This window comes from Chrysochloris asiatica, unplaced genomic scaffold (genome assembly GCF_000296735.1).
Source record: "Chrysochloris asiatica unplaced genomic scaffold, ChrAsi1.0 scaffold00016, whole genome shotgun sequence".
NCBI lineage: Eukaryota > Metazoa > Chordata > Mammalia > Afrosoricida > Chrysochloridae > Chrysochloris > Chrysochloris asiatica.
In genome coordinates, this window is record NW_006408534.1 from 2,189,505 (window position 1) to 2,203,943 (window position 14,439).

A 14,439-nucleotide genomic window follows, 5' to 3' on the forward strand; every position below is an offset into this window, starting at 1 on the left:
CTTCATGTGTACTTGGGGTCACTAGAAGTCAGAACCAACTCGACAACAATACAAAGAAAGAGAAGTAACAAAGTGATTTTTAATGACCAAATGGAACTGAAAACAGAACAAAATTGTACTTGCTTCTATTATAAGTGATAATGATAACAAATGTAAATATAATTTACTAAAAACCAGAGTAAAAATCATTGATCCAGGCAAGAATCATCAATAGAAGTTAAAACAACAGGACAAAAGCTCGATGAAGTACAGGATATTTATATAGTGTTACTGCATCTTGGGGTGTCCTGGTGTGGCGCTGTGGGTTAATGCGCCAGATTGCAAAGCCGTTTGAACTTCAAGGTCGGCGGTTCAAGCTCACCAGTCGCTCCTCGCAAACCCTGTATAGGGTCACTATGGGTTGGATCCGACTCAATGCCACTTAATAACAACAACTGCATCTTGGGGAGTCCTGATGTGGCACTGTAAGATAGCAGCAGATTGAAAGGGCAGTTTGAATCACAAGGTCTGTGGTTCAAACTCACCATAGGAATGCTACAGGTGGGAACTAACTCGGTGTCAATAAACAACAACAGCAACTAGGTATCTTGGAGTTCTGCTGTGACACTGTAGGATAGGCAGTGAACTACTAACCAAGGGTTGGTGGTTCAAACTGACCAGTCACTCCTCAGAAGCCCTATACAGACTTGTATGAGTCAGAATTGACTCAGTCACTTAACAACAACAGCAAAAATGTATCTATCTTTCCAATAGTTGCAGAGAGAAAATTAGTAATCTACAATGGACACATAGACAGCTGATTTTTCTCATTCTGTTTCTCTCTTGCACAATATTCAGGAATAAAGAGCTGGAGATGATACGACTGTGGTGTAAAATGAGAGATATATATGTATATGTATATACATATAGAGAGGGATTACCTTCTGGGGTGCCACTGTAGGATAAGTATTGGGCTGCTATCCACAAGGTTGGCAATTCAAACCCAGCAGCCCCTCTTTGGAAATCCTATACAGGGTCGCTATGAATCAGAATTGACTTGACAATGTTTAAGAGCAATACACACACACATACACATATACATATGTATTGTTGTTGTTGTTATGTGCTGTGGAGTTGGTTCCAACTCATAGCGACCCTTTACAGGGTTTCTGAGGCTGTAAATCTTTACAGGAATAGAAAGTCTCATCTTTCTCCCATAGAACAGCTGGTAGTTTCAAACTGCTGACTGTAAGGTTCACAGCCCGATTTGTAAACACTACGCTACCAGAGCTCCTTATACATACATATAGATATAAATATATAGTGATGTTGTTAAAGGCCATCGAGTTGGTTTCGAACCATAGTGACCCTGTATAGGGTTTCTGAGGAGTAGCTGGTGAGCTTGAACTGCTGATGTTATGGTTGAAAGCGACCTTGCAGTTGAGCACATTTACCCACAGCGCTACACCAGGACTCCCCTAACAGTACAGACTCCAAAAAAAATCAAAAGACATACCATAGCCAACTTTCCAAACCACAGATAAGAAAAGAATTCTGAGAGCAGCTTTGAAAAATTGCAAAGTTACAATAATCAGTAATATTAAGCTCTGATTTCTCAGAAGAAACCATGCAGGCAAGTTGTTAAGTGCCGTGGAGTCGGTTCCGACTCATAGCAACCCTGTACAGGGTTTCCGAGGCTGTAAATCTTTACGGGAGCAGAAAGCCTCTTCTTTCTCTGGTGGAACAGCTGGTAGTATCAAACTGCTGACCTTAAGGTTCGCAGCCCAATTCATAACCACTACACTATCAGAGCTCCTTATGCAGGCAAGTAGGCAATGGTATAAGATATGTTAAAGATAGAAAGAAAAAAATATTTTACTAACCAAGAAGCATATATCCACCAAAATTGGCCCTCAAATATGACAGCAAAATTTGGATATTTCCAGATAAATAGAAATTAAAACTAGACTAACACAAATAGTCAACAGAGAACTGCACACACACCATACACGTATAGTGCTCTACAGTAAGCACTGCACTGTGAAGTGGTCAGTGGTTCAAACACACCAGCTGCTCCTTGGAAACTCTATACAGGATCACTATGAATCAGAAACAACTTAATGAGACTTAACAACAATTACTACAACAAGAAACCTTATAAGAAATATTAAAGGGAGTTCTTCGGACAGAGAACCAACAACTGTAGACAAAACTGACATACATGCCAACACCACTGAGAAGTCTACTCAAACATTGTTGTGGTTGTTGTTGATGGAGGCAGAGGAAGAATTAAAGGTGGCAGAGGTGAATACAGCTATAAACAAAGTCCTGCAGTAACAGTGATCTACAAGTGGATACCTGAATATACATCCCAGCTAAAACAGGCATGGACGAAGAGTGAGAAGATACCTACAAATATATAAATACAGATTTGACAGAAGATAATATGAGCTACCTCAGCAAAGGAGACTTGTCTTCTTCCCTTTAATATCTCCAATTTCCAGCACAGTGTATTGTGCATAAGACATATATAAAAAATATTTATTGATAAAATGAACTGCATTATATGAAAAAGTAATAAAGGTAATCAGTAACAAAATAGTAATATAGATTCTATACTTTTATCAACTCCAAGCAAAAAACTAAAACAAGGCATCACCATTCAAAAAGATCATGATATGGCCGTAGCACTGGAAAAGAAACTTCTCTGCCTACTCCCATTGTCTACCTCTCCAGGGAAAAGCAGTTCTTCTTCCAACTTCTCATTACTCCTCACCCTACAACAGGGCCACCTCTCTGCCAGAACAAGGCCTCCTGGGTGAGTTTAAATCATATTAATCAAGCAGCATGCACTCAACTGTCAGAAAACCTTTGCTTTCTGTAGGCCCCACTATTTGCCTCCTCTATATTATAAATAAGGAGCTCTGGTAGCATAGTAGTTACGTATCGGGCTGCTAATCTCATGGTCAGCAGTTCCATCTGTCCGCAGAACCAGCTGTTCCGCGGCAGAAAGATGAGGCTTTCTGCTCCCGTAAAGATTTACAGCCTCAGAAACCCTGTACAGGGTCGCTATGAGTCGGAACCGATTCCACGGTGCTTAACAACAATATATTATAAACAATCACAGAAAAATGACCAAATACATGCATGTCAGTGTCAGTTCATTGCAAAGCACCCATGTTGGCTGAGCTTTTATTGAATAGCTATCGTGATTTTGATTTAATGTATGAAAAATGACAATTCCCTAGGATCTTTCCAGTTTTCCTAAATAAAAAAGCAAAATATATTTTATACTGAATGCTGCTAAATATGAATTTTTTAAAAATCTAAAAGAGACAGAAATCTTAGAAGGGGGCCAAGGCGCTTCTTTCAAATATTTAAAGTACTAACATTTATTCTTGCAGTTGTTGTATGCCATCGAGTCAGTTCTGTGGTAGTGTGCCTTGGAGTCGATTCCAACTCATAGATATGCTGTACAGGGTTTCCGAGGCTGTAAATCTTTACCACAACAGAAAGCCTCACCTTTCTCAGGTAGAACAGCTGGTAGTTTCGACTCATAACCACTATGCTACCAGAGCTCCTTACAGTAAATAGATGGAAGTTAGAAAACAGCTGATTTAGAATTGAAATGAGGAAGAATTGTCCTACAACGAAAGCTGCTTAGCAATAGAGGAAGCTGGATTACAAAGCAGAGGATTAAGCGAGAGTCATGAAAAGGAAATATTGTTATAAATTTCATAATGAGATATTATTACCTCATTAGTGTGTATAAGGTACTCTGGTAGCGTGGTGGTTACGAATTGGGCTACTAACTTCAGGGTCAGCAGTTCAAAACTACCAGCTGTTCCGCGGGAGAAAGACGAGGCTTTTTGCTCCCGTAAAGATTTACAGCCTTGGAAACCCTGTACAGGGTCACTATGAGTTGGAACAGACTCCACGGCACATAACAACAACAACAATATCTATGGCACTTTGAAATATGTAACAAAGTCTCAGATGAAGAAATTGACAGGCTTGAATGATTTACCCAAAGTAATATATTGACTAATACAAGTCTTTCTACTCCCGTAAAGATTTACACCCTCGGAAACCCTGTACAGGGTCGCTATGGGTCGGACCCGACTCGATGGCACTTAACAACAACAACAACAACAACAACAATACAAGTCTGCTGATCTCTTTCTGGTATGTTATTGGTATTAAGTGCTGTGGACTCAGTTCCAATTCATAGCGACCCTATATAGGCTTTTTGAATCGACCTTGCCATCCAGTGTTTATCCTAGAGTGCCACACCATGACTCTCTTTCTGGTGTAGTATTTATTTATTGTTTTAGAAAATAATAAGTTCCCTGCAATTGCAGGTGATGTGCTTGTTACTAGTTTTTTCTTGATCTTGGGAGCAAATTTGTATTTTATATGTAAAACTTTGCCTTCTTGGAATCTTTGCATAGATACTGCTTTGATAGTTCTGCAAATTCTTAGGCATGGCACGTTCATTAATTTTAACCAGTTTTGAATAAAAAGAAAAGTTAGATGCTAATGATTAGCTTGCAAATTATGACATCATCTGTAACAAGTGTTAAAACCATTAAAGGTCAGCATGTCATTATAAATCCAAGTGCAGTTATGGGGATAAATGTCATTTTTTTTTCTTTTTCTTTTATTTATTTATTTGAGAATTTCAAGAGTAACCATCATTGGTAGCTATAGTTAATGTTGTTGTTAAGTGCCATCGAGTTGGTTCCGACCCATAGAGACCCTATATAGGGTTTCCAATGAGCAGCTGGTGAGTTTGAATCACCGACCTCGCAGTTCAAATGACTTTACAGTCTGGTACATTAACCCACAGCGCCACACCATGACTCCATCTATAGTTAACAGTATAATCATTTTGATTAGAAAGAAGAGTTTGCATTGGTACAGAAATCAAAACAAGATGCAAATTTTCTCCAACTCCCCAGAGTTTGTTGTTGTTAAATGCTGTCAAGTCAGTTACGACTCATAGTGACATGTATAGGATTTCCAAGGAGCAGCTGGTGGATTTGAATCACCCACCTAGCAATTCAAACTGACCTTGCAGTCTAGTACATTATCCTGTAGTGCCACACTAGGACTCCAGGGCATTATTTATTCTATATTATTGTTATTGTTAAGTGCCATTGTGTCAGTTCTGACTCTTAGGGACCCTGTGTAGTGTTTCCAAGGAATGGCTGGTGAGTTTGAACTTCCAACCTTGCGGTTCAAACCAACCTTGAGGTCAAGTGCTTATCCTATGGTGCCACACCAGAACTCCATTGCTTACATATAAGAATCTTAAATTTAAAATAAATTAGCAATAGAAATCTGTAGGAAAAAAAAAAAAAAAAGATCTGCAAAGAGAGAGTAAGTGTGAGACAACATACAGGCAATTGAAAGAACAAAATTAGAAACTAAAATTAGAAACTATAAACATAAACAAACCATTTTCTTCATTATTAAGAAATGAAAAATAAATGTCAGTGAACTATGATTATTTTTATTTAACAAATTTAAAAGATTTTCAAAACATAAAAACTCATTGCTGGTGATAATGTAATGAAACTAGTCTTCTGTGCCAGATGACCTCTAAGTTGTCCCCCAAGGATCCTGCCTCCTGGTCTTCATACCCTATATGACTCCCTAGTGAGCCCCACTTCCTGGTATCCATACCTTTGTGTGGCCAGGACAGAGTGACTCATTCTAACAAATAGGATACATCAAAAATGTAAAATGTTATTTCCAAATTAAGTTATAAAGATTGTGACTTCCATCTTTCTCACTCTCTCCCTCATTTGTTCTGAGAGAAGCCAGCTAATAACATATGTTATGGTGAGTCCAGTGTTCCCAGGAACTGAAGTCTCTGGCCAGAAGTTCTAACAAAAGGAAGTAATGAGGTAACTCTAATCCTAACTTTAAAATGTATTTGAGGTCTGCCAACAGTCACATGAGTGAGCTTAGAAGCAAATTCTCCTTCAGTTGAACTTTTGAGAAAACTGCAACTCTGGTCAAAACCTTGATTTCCAGAACAACCTGAACCAGAAGAAACCAACTAAGTTACAGTCAGGTTTCTGGCCCACAGAAACTGGAAAATAATGAATACTTGTTCTTTTCAGCAGCCAAGTTTTGGGATAATTTGCTAAGCAATAGACACCAATATATCTTATACTCTATGCTTTAAGATTCTGGATAGAATGAGAATATGATGCATCAAGATCCTTTTAGAAATGAATTCACTTTTATGCAATTCCAGATCTATGATACTTAAGTAAACAAATAAATCAGTGTTTATAAATAAATCAAAGATTATTACAAGAAAATCCAAACATGGTTGTTTATTTTGGCTTTATGTTTGCTTAATTTGTGTGTGTGTACAAAAGTATACACAGCCAAAGAGACACCATTTCAGTGGTTTCTGCTTGTACAACTTGTTAATACTGATAACATTCTTCAATTGGTGCTACCATTCTCTCTATCCTTTTCCAAATTATTCTTTTATCCTTTTCTGTTATCTTAAACTCACTGCCTCCTTAACTTCCCCAAACATTATTTTTTATTTTGTTCTTGTTGTCAAGTGCCACCAAGTCGGCATAACAACCCTATAGAGGATTTCCGAGGAGCAGATGGTGAGCTTGAACCACCAACCTAGCAGTTCAAACCTACTTTGCGGTCCAGGGCATTAACCCACAATGCCATACCAAGATTGCTTTTGATAACAAGTTTTTAAACCATTATTTGTTATGGTTAAAATTTGGAAATAAATTATATGCCCCAAAATATAGTATAGGTAAAAATATTAGCAAGATTTTTTTTAAAGAAGTTCTAACAAAAGGAAGTAATGAGGTAACTCTAATCCTAACTTTAAAATGTATTTGTAAGTTACAATCAGTATCTAAAATAGCAATGCATGTGCACATCAATAGAATAAATGAATGAATCAGAATGGAAACAACAGATACAGAATAGATACAAAAATCTGATGTATGACAAATATTTCACAACAATGATAATGGATTAGCCCCTTTAGCCAATGTTTCCAATCAAATTAAAGTTAAAATGAAACAGAAAGTATAACACAAAAAGAGACACTTTTTTTAAATATGGAATTTTAGAGACAAGAAGTTAATTCCACAAAATCTAAAATCCACAAGCGAAAATACTGATACTTTTGATGACATAAAATCATTAAGAATATCTGCGTGAGGAAAACAGAAAACACCATTAACAATATCAAAAACACCCATGGCAAAATGGAGGAAAATGGCAAGCACATTAAAGTCAAGGGGCTACTTTCTTTACTCTCCAAAGGCTCCCTAAAATAAGCTTTTAAAAGATAATACAACAGCTAAAAGATATGAAGAGATAATACAGAGAAAATGGAAATTGAATAGTTCTTAAACTTCATTTATAGAGAAAGATGTAAATTAAATGAGGTATCACCTCACAAGGTAACCCTAGTGGCACAATGCCACCAGGGTTACCTTGTGAGGTGATACCTCATTTAAGTGCTTGGCTGCTGAAAAATCTCAGCAAGTCAAGCCCACCAACCACTAAATAGGAGAAAGATGTGGCACTCTGCTTCTGAAAAGATAACAGCCCTGGAAACCCTATGGGGCAGTTCTACTCTGTCCTATAGAGTCACTATGAGTTGACATCTGCTTCACAGCAATTGGTTTAGATTTTTGGTGGCTTTATCCAATAGGCACAGGACTATGAACCACAAGGTCCTTGGTTCAAACCCGTCAGTAGCTCTGAGGGAGAAATATGAGGCTTTCTTCTCACTCAAAGACCCGGAGTCCTAGTGTGGTGCTGTGGGTTATGCTCTGGTCTGCAAAGTCAGCTTGAACCTCGAGGTTGGCAGTTCAAGTTCACCAGCTGCTCCTTGGAAACCCTATACAGGGTCACTATGGGTTGGTACAGACTCAACGGCACTTAACAATAACAACAACAACAATCAAAATGGCAATGTCCCAAGTGTTTGCAAAGCAGATACTGATGGAAATATTCTGTTCTACCCTCTGTGAAGAGCAATTTAACAATTTCCTTCAAAATTAAAATTGCACATACTCCAACTCTGCATTCTACTTCTAGATATGTACCCTACAAATATATTATAGATACACTAATATTTGGATTAAAATTATATAGTTTCTAGAATATTCAGTGCCATATTTTTAAAAAAACAAAAATTAGAGATACATGTTTCAACATTGATGGATGTTAAAAATACATGCTGAATGAAAGAAGTCCATTATAAAAGGATAAATATTGTGTGAAATATCTATAATAGCCAAGTGTATAGAGACTAAAATTTATCACTGGTAACCAGAGGCAGTGAGAGGGAAGAAGATAGGAAGACACAAAGCGTAAGGAATACTGAACTTATGTTAAGGGTTTTGAAAAACATTGGAATATTTAAGTGTGAGGGTTAAATAACATTAGAAACATAATTAATGTCAATTAATTGTACATGAGAGGACTGTTAAAATGGCAAATGTCTTCACTGTTGCTATTTTAGGTGTTTCAGAGTCAGTTCGAACTCTTAGTGACCCTGTGTTCAACGGAATGAAACACTACCGGATCCTATGTCATCCTCACGATTGTTATGTTTAAGCCCATTGGACTGTGAACCATAAGGTCAGCAGTTCAAACCCACCAGCTGTTCCTTGAAAACCCTAGTCAGGTCATTATGAGATGAAATCAACTCTACAGTGCTTAACAGTAACAAGGAGCATTCTGGCTGTACTTCTTCCAATACAGAATTGTTCATTCTTCTTGCAGTCCATGGTATACTCAATGTCCTTCACCAATAGCATAATTTAAGTATGCCAACTTTCTCCAGTCTTCCTTGTTCATTGTTCAGCTTTTAAGGTATAAGAAGCAATTGAAAATACCATAGCTTGGATCAGGTTCGCATAGTCCTAACAGTAACATCTTTGCTCTTGACTATTTGGTCTTCCTTAGCAGATTTGCTCAACACCATATGTCATTTGATTTCTTGACTGCTACATCCATGGTCATAGACTGAGGTTTCAAGTAAAATGAAATCTTTGACAGCTTAAAGTTTTTCTTCATTTGTCCTGATGTTTCTTATTGATCTAATCATGAGAATTTTTGTTTGCTTTCAATTGAGGTGTAATTCACACTGAAGGCTGTAGTCTTTTCATGAGTAAGTGTTTCTCAAGACTCTACCCATCTGGCAAACAAGGTTGTGTCATCTGCTTACCAGGGGTTGTTAATTAGTCTTCCTCCCATCCTGACGCTATGTTCTTCTTCATAACTTCTAACTATTTATTCAACATACAAACTGAATAAGTTCAGTGAAAGAATATAACTTAACTCTAATCTTTCCTGATTTTAAACTACACAGTGTTCCCTTGTTCTGCTCCAACAACTATCTCTTGGTCTAGGAACAATTTCCACATGAGCCCAAGTAAGTGTTGTGAAATTCCCATTCTTCACAATTTTATCAGTGGTTCATACCCACCAGCCACTCCTCAGAAACCTAATACAGAGTCTCTATGTGTTGGAACCGACTTGACAGAACTTAATAACAACAACCAACAATCTCTGGATGGTGAAATTTGCAAATGCTTTATATTTTCTTCATACACTTTTTGTGTGTGTGGCGATTGTACATTTCATAAAATAACCATACACGATATTCAAAGTAAAAGAAAAAAGACTTGTAAAATATGCATGTATATGTTTGAAACGAATATCGATAAACATATGTTCTCAAGTGTTTAAGGGGAAAATAATGCCTTTGTTTTTTTAAGGTTCTCATAGCAAGCATTTTCTCCAGTCAGTCATGAAAAATGAAATTATACTGACTTTCACAAATGTCAAAAAAATTTATAAAAGCAGAGAAATGGAAGAAAAGGTATAATCAATCTTCAGATACAACAGTTTGCTTTTCCTGTTAAGTGTCTTCTCCAAAAACAATTACTAGGAATGGAGTGAAACCTACATCAAAAGAAAAGCAAATAAGTCCACATAAGGTTTCATCACCTTGGTGTGTCAAAATAAGTGATAGACTTGGCAGGTAATTGTCTCTTACTTTGGTAACCGAATGCCTGATGGGAGCAGTATATTTAGTAATTTGGAGAAAAGCGAATAATCTTTACTTGCTAATGTTAATCTGCCAACAATGTAAATGACCTATTGGCCAAACTATAAAATGAAAAGATGCATTTTTCTGCAGATCTATAAAGCTATTAAAATATGTGTAGTATTATAGAAATGCATCCCAATTTGGCATCATATATTGGTAAGTTGATTTTTCCCTTCAGGATCCTATCAGGTTTGCTCAAGAGAGTGGGATCTGGAAGAAAAGTATTGGTGTGGAGGAAGTTGCAATAAAGTGGCTGGGATTATTGACTGTACTGGTGTAGGGAAAGGGCAGCAGGAAAAGCAGGGTGCAAGAGATAAAAAGACTGCTAGGTGAACTCAAATAGCTTGGACAGCAATGGAGGAAGGCGTGACCCAAATTCATTCTGGGGATTCTGAGAAGAGGTTGGTTCCTAGGATAGCTCCAACCCACATGCATGCTCACAGATACTGGCAGGTATGGGGAATGCAGCTTTTGGGGAAAGGGTTGGAGAAAATGGGGTATTCCAATGTTCTGCCCCAGATCCACTGACTCAATATTTCCAGTATAAGAACTAAAAAAATAACAAGCTAACCCCTTTGCCGTCAAATTCAGTCCAACTCACGGTGACCCCATGTGTTACAGAGTTGTTGTTGTTGTTAAGTGGAGTCAGTTCCGACTCATAGTGACCCTGCACAGGGTTTCCAAGGCTATAAATCTTTACAGGAGCAGAACGCCTCATCTTTCTTCTGTGGAACCTCTGGTCGTTTCGAACTGCCGGCCTTGAGGTTAGCAGCCCTATTTGTAACCACTACGCTACCAAAGCCCCTCGTGTTACAGAGTAGAACTGCTTTAAAGAATTTTCTTGCCTGTAAACCCACTTGAGTGGGTTCATACTGCCTACTTTTTGGTTAGTAATCGAGTGCAAACAATCTGAATCATCAGGGTCCAAAGGTGGAGCCTAGCAATCTGTAGTTTTCCAAAAACGCATAGCTGATTCTCATGAGGCTCATCAACCACTGCTTGAGGTTACAGTTCTATAGTACTTTATGCTGGTAGACTCCTGTATTTCAAACCTCATACACGTCCTGGATCTGATGTTTGAGTCCAATTCTTGACTCTGTGTCAGCCTAAAGTGTGGCATCATATCTGGAGTTTTCATATGACAACATTACAACTGTTGCTGAGCAACTGAATCATTATTATCAAAGTCAGAGTTCAGTAATTTTTGTCTACCACTTGATGAAACCTAAACAAAAGGCAAAAATGTGTAAGTTGTCAGAATGCTTCAGTGCTGCTGTCAGCTGCTATTTTTGGCAACATGGGGAAATCAGCGTACATGAATGATGCAAACCATTAACATGCTCAGCTGCTAACTGAAAGAGTGGAGGTTCAGGTTCACCCAATGGCACCTTAGAACAAAGACCTGATGATCTATTTCTGAAAAAATCACTCATTGAAAACCCTATGGAGCAGTTAAACTCTGACACATCTGGGATCATTATGAACTGGAGTCAATTTGACAGCCACTGGTAACTGATATGGGAAAATCATTATACCTTATATCGCTTTATTTAAGTCATGGAGGAAATAGGATAATAGCTTCCCATAAATGGAAGGGATCTTGAAAGGTCACCTAGTCCAATAAATACTCAATACATAAATCTCTACTTCAGCACCAGTTTCTAGCCTGATGCACTAAGAAAACAGTTCGGACTCTGCCGAGTTTATTAGGTAACAAGAGAGAAGGAAATCCATGCCTATGTATGAAAACAAAATTATAAATATTATGTGAAAGTAATTTCAGTGACTCAGAAAATTTCAAGGCTGGAGATTTGCTTATGTTTTACTGATGCTAATCTGACTCATGAATTTGGGTTTGGCTACATATAAGGGCAGCATCAAAACACTAGACTATTCACAGGAAATGAGGCTTCCTTGAAAATTTACCTTCAGATTTATGCAGAAATAGTATAATCACTATAAAATCCACAGATTGCCAGCAGTTCTAAAGTTGGCAGCATTTAGCTAATAGGCCCAATTCTTATTGCATTAAACAGCACTTTGAAAAGAGAGACAGATGGGCAGGGAGAGGGTGTGTGTTGGCCTCAACAATTTAGTAGATTAAAACAAGTCTAACTCTTTTGCAACAGTGAAGGTGGCATGATCCTCCTAGATAACCCCAGAGGTTGGAAGAGCTTAAGGCAAGTAAAGTTGTATCATTTGCCACCACCCCAGCACATGGGGAGCAATGCCCTCTGGAGCTAGTAAATTTTATGTTTCCTATGCTTACCCAAGGCAGGCAAGAGAGCATCTCACCTAGGGCAGAAGCTGTCAGCTGTACAGCACTGCCATTTACAACCACAGTTTCTGTACCATGCAGAAAAATAGTATAAATGACAAAATAGACCTGAAAGCCACGCTTCAAGTTGATCATGACCACATAACCTTTCTCCTGCATCCACTAAGAAAAGTCTGTTCTCTGACCAATTAACCTCTCCCTGCCTGTAGTCCCTCTTGTGTAAAATGATGGTCTTCCTAGAATACTAAATGCAATGTTTTCTTACATGGTTAAAAGTTTTAATAGCTCCAAACTAACAACAGATTGGAGTTCAAAATCAGTTTGACTCCATCCCAAAATTATTCTCTCCTCCCAGGTCGGCTCAGCACCCCAGGACCATGCCTTGAGCTTCCCCATCCGCATAGCATATGTACCTTCAATCACCTGACATCTCCACCACCCCCTCCGTACACAGCGTTGACAGAGATGGGCAACTTAGACATTAACTACCAAAAATATGGTGGTGGTGGTGGTGGGGTAACAAAGGCACAGAATGACTGGTTTGCAAGTTTTCAAGAGGGAGCTTAGTTTCAGAGGGTACGGGGAAAAGTAGAATCTCCACTGAGTGGTTTCCAACCTGTCTAGACAGGACTGCTGAAAAGAAATGGGGATGAGATTCTTGAGCTTCAATAGTGAATAATTTCTATCAAGACTTATTGTGAATGTTGTAAATGTAAAGGTAGACATTTTGTAACAAAAAGGAGGGAAGTGGTTGATCTTACAGTCCAGGAGCAGAGGACCCTGGGACCATTAAAAGGGAAAAGTGGAGTGTGGGACCTTATCCAGAAAAGCAGCAATGCCAGAGATGTAGGCAGAGATGATGATGTGAAGAGATGGAGTGGCTGGGGACTGTATAGACTCAAGAACATTTCCAACCCTCACAATCAATCCTGATAACAATTATTCAATATTGCATCTGCATCTCCTTTCATTATCCCTGCCCAGACAGATTGGATACTACTCAGTGGAGATTCGACCTTCCTCAATGCCCAATCTGGATCTAGGTTCCCTCTGGAGAGCTTGTAAGCCAGTCACTTCTTGCCTTTGCAGTCCCCCCACCCACCCATTTTGGGTAGCCAATGTCCAAGTTGCCCATCCCTATCTATTCTGTGTATGGAGGGGGTGGGAATGATCCTTGCTGTAAAGATTTGTTCCCTCTTTTGAGCTACTGCATCAATAGGTATAGGTCAAGTTCATCAAATTGTATCAGATTACTCTTTTTTTTCCTCTTCTTTCTTCTAGTTGAGTTCTGATCATGCAGTCATTGAAGCCAGGTCAAGTGGTTATCTGCAAGTGTGGGTGTTCTTGTGCATATGCCCTCTCTTCTTATCAGCTGGATGCTTCACTATCCACTCTAGTCCTCTGTGGCTATGTCTGTGACTCTGGGCTCATGAGTCCCCAGGTATTGCCACACTGCTGGCCAACCAGATCTCCACCTAGGTTCACAGGAGTCTACTGAACATTGTAGGGCTTAGCTCATAGCTTCACTGCTGTTTTTCCCTCACTTCCCCTTATCGGTGATGAACGTGGTCACCAATCAGAGTGTATATTCCCAGTGAGTCTTAGTCTTGGAAGGGGGTTGCCCTGATGGGACCCGACCACTTGCCTTGATGTTTTCTGGGCAAGCAACTTGCTTGCTCTTGTAGTAATCAGTCAGATTGCCTATATTTTTTTGTATTTTTCCTGTCGGTCTTTCTTTCAAGAAGTATCTTCTGTTCTTCTAGCCACTCCAGGCTGGTCTGCTTGTCCTTTCGAGTGGAAAATTTCCACCTCAGAAGATTCTGAATGAGGTTGAAGATTCCACCTATGGTCTTATGTACTGTTGCAAGCATTTTAAAATTATCTTCAGCAAAATTTTACTTGTACGTGATATTGATGATAATGTTTGATAATTTCCACATCTGTAATACCTCTAGTATTTCATCATTGGTTCCTCCTTGTTGTAAAGGACCCACTCTCGATCTGCCTGCCTTTCCTCAGGCTAGTGGGACAACCAGAAAAGTGACCTAGGAAG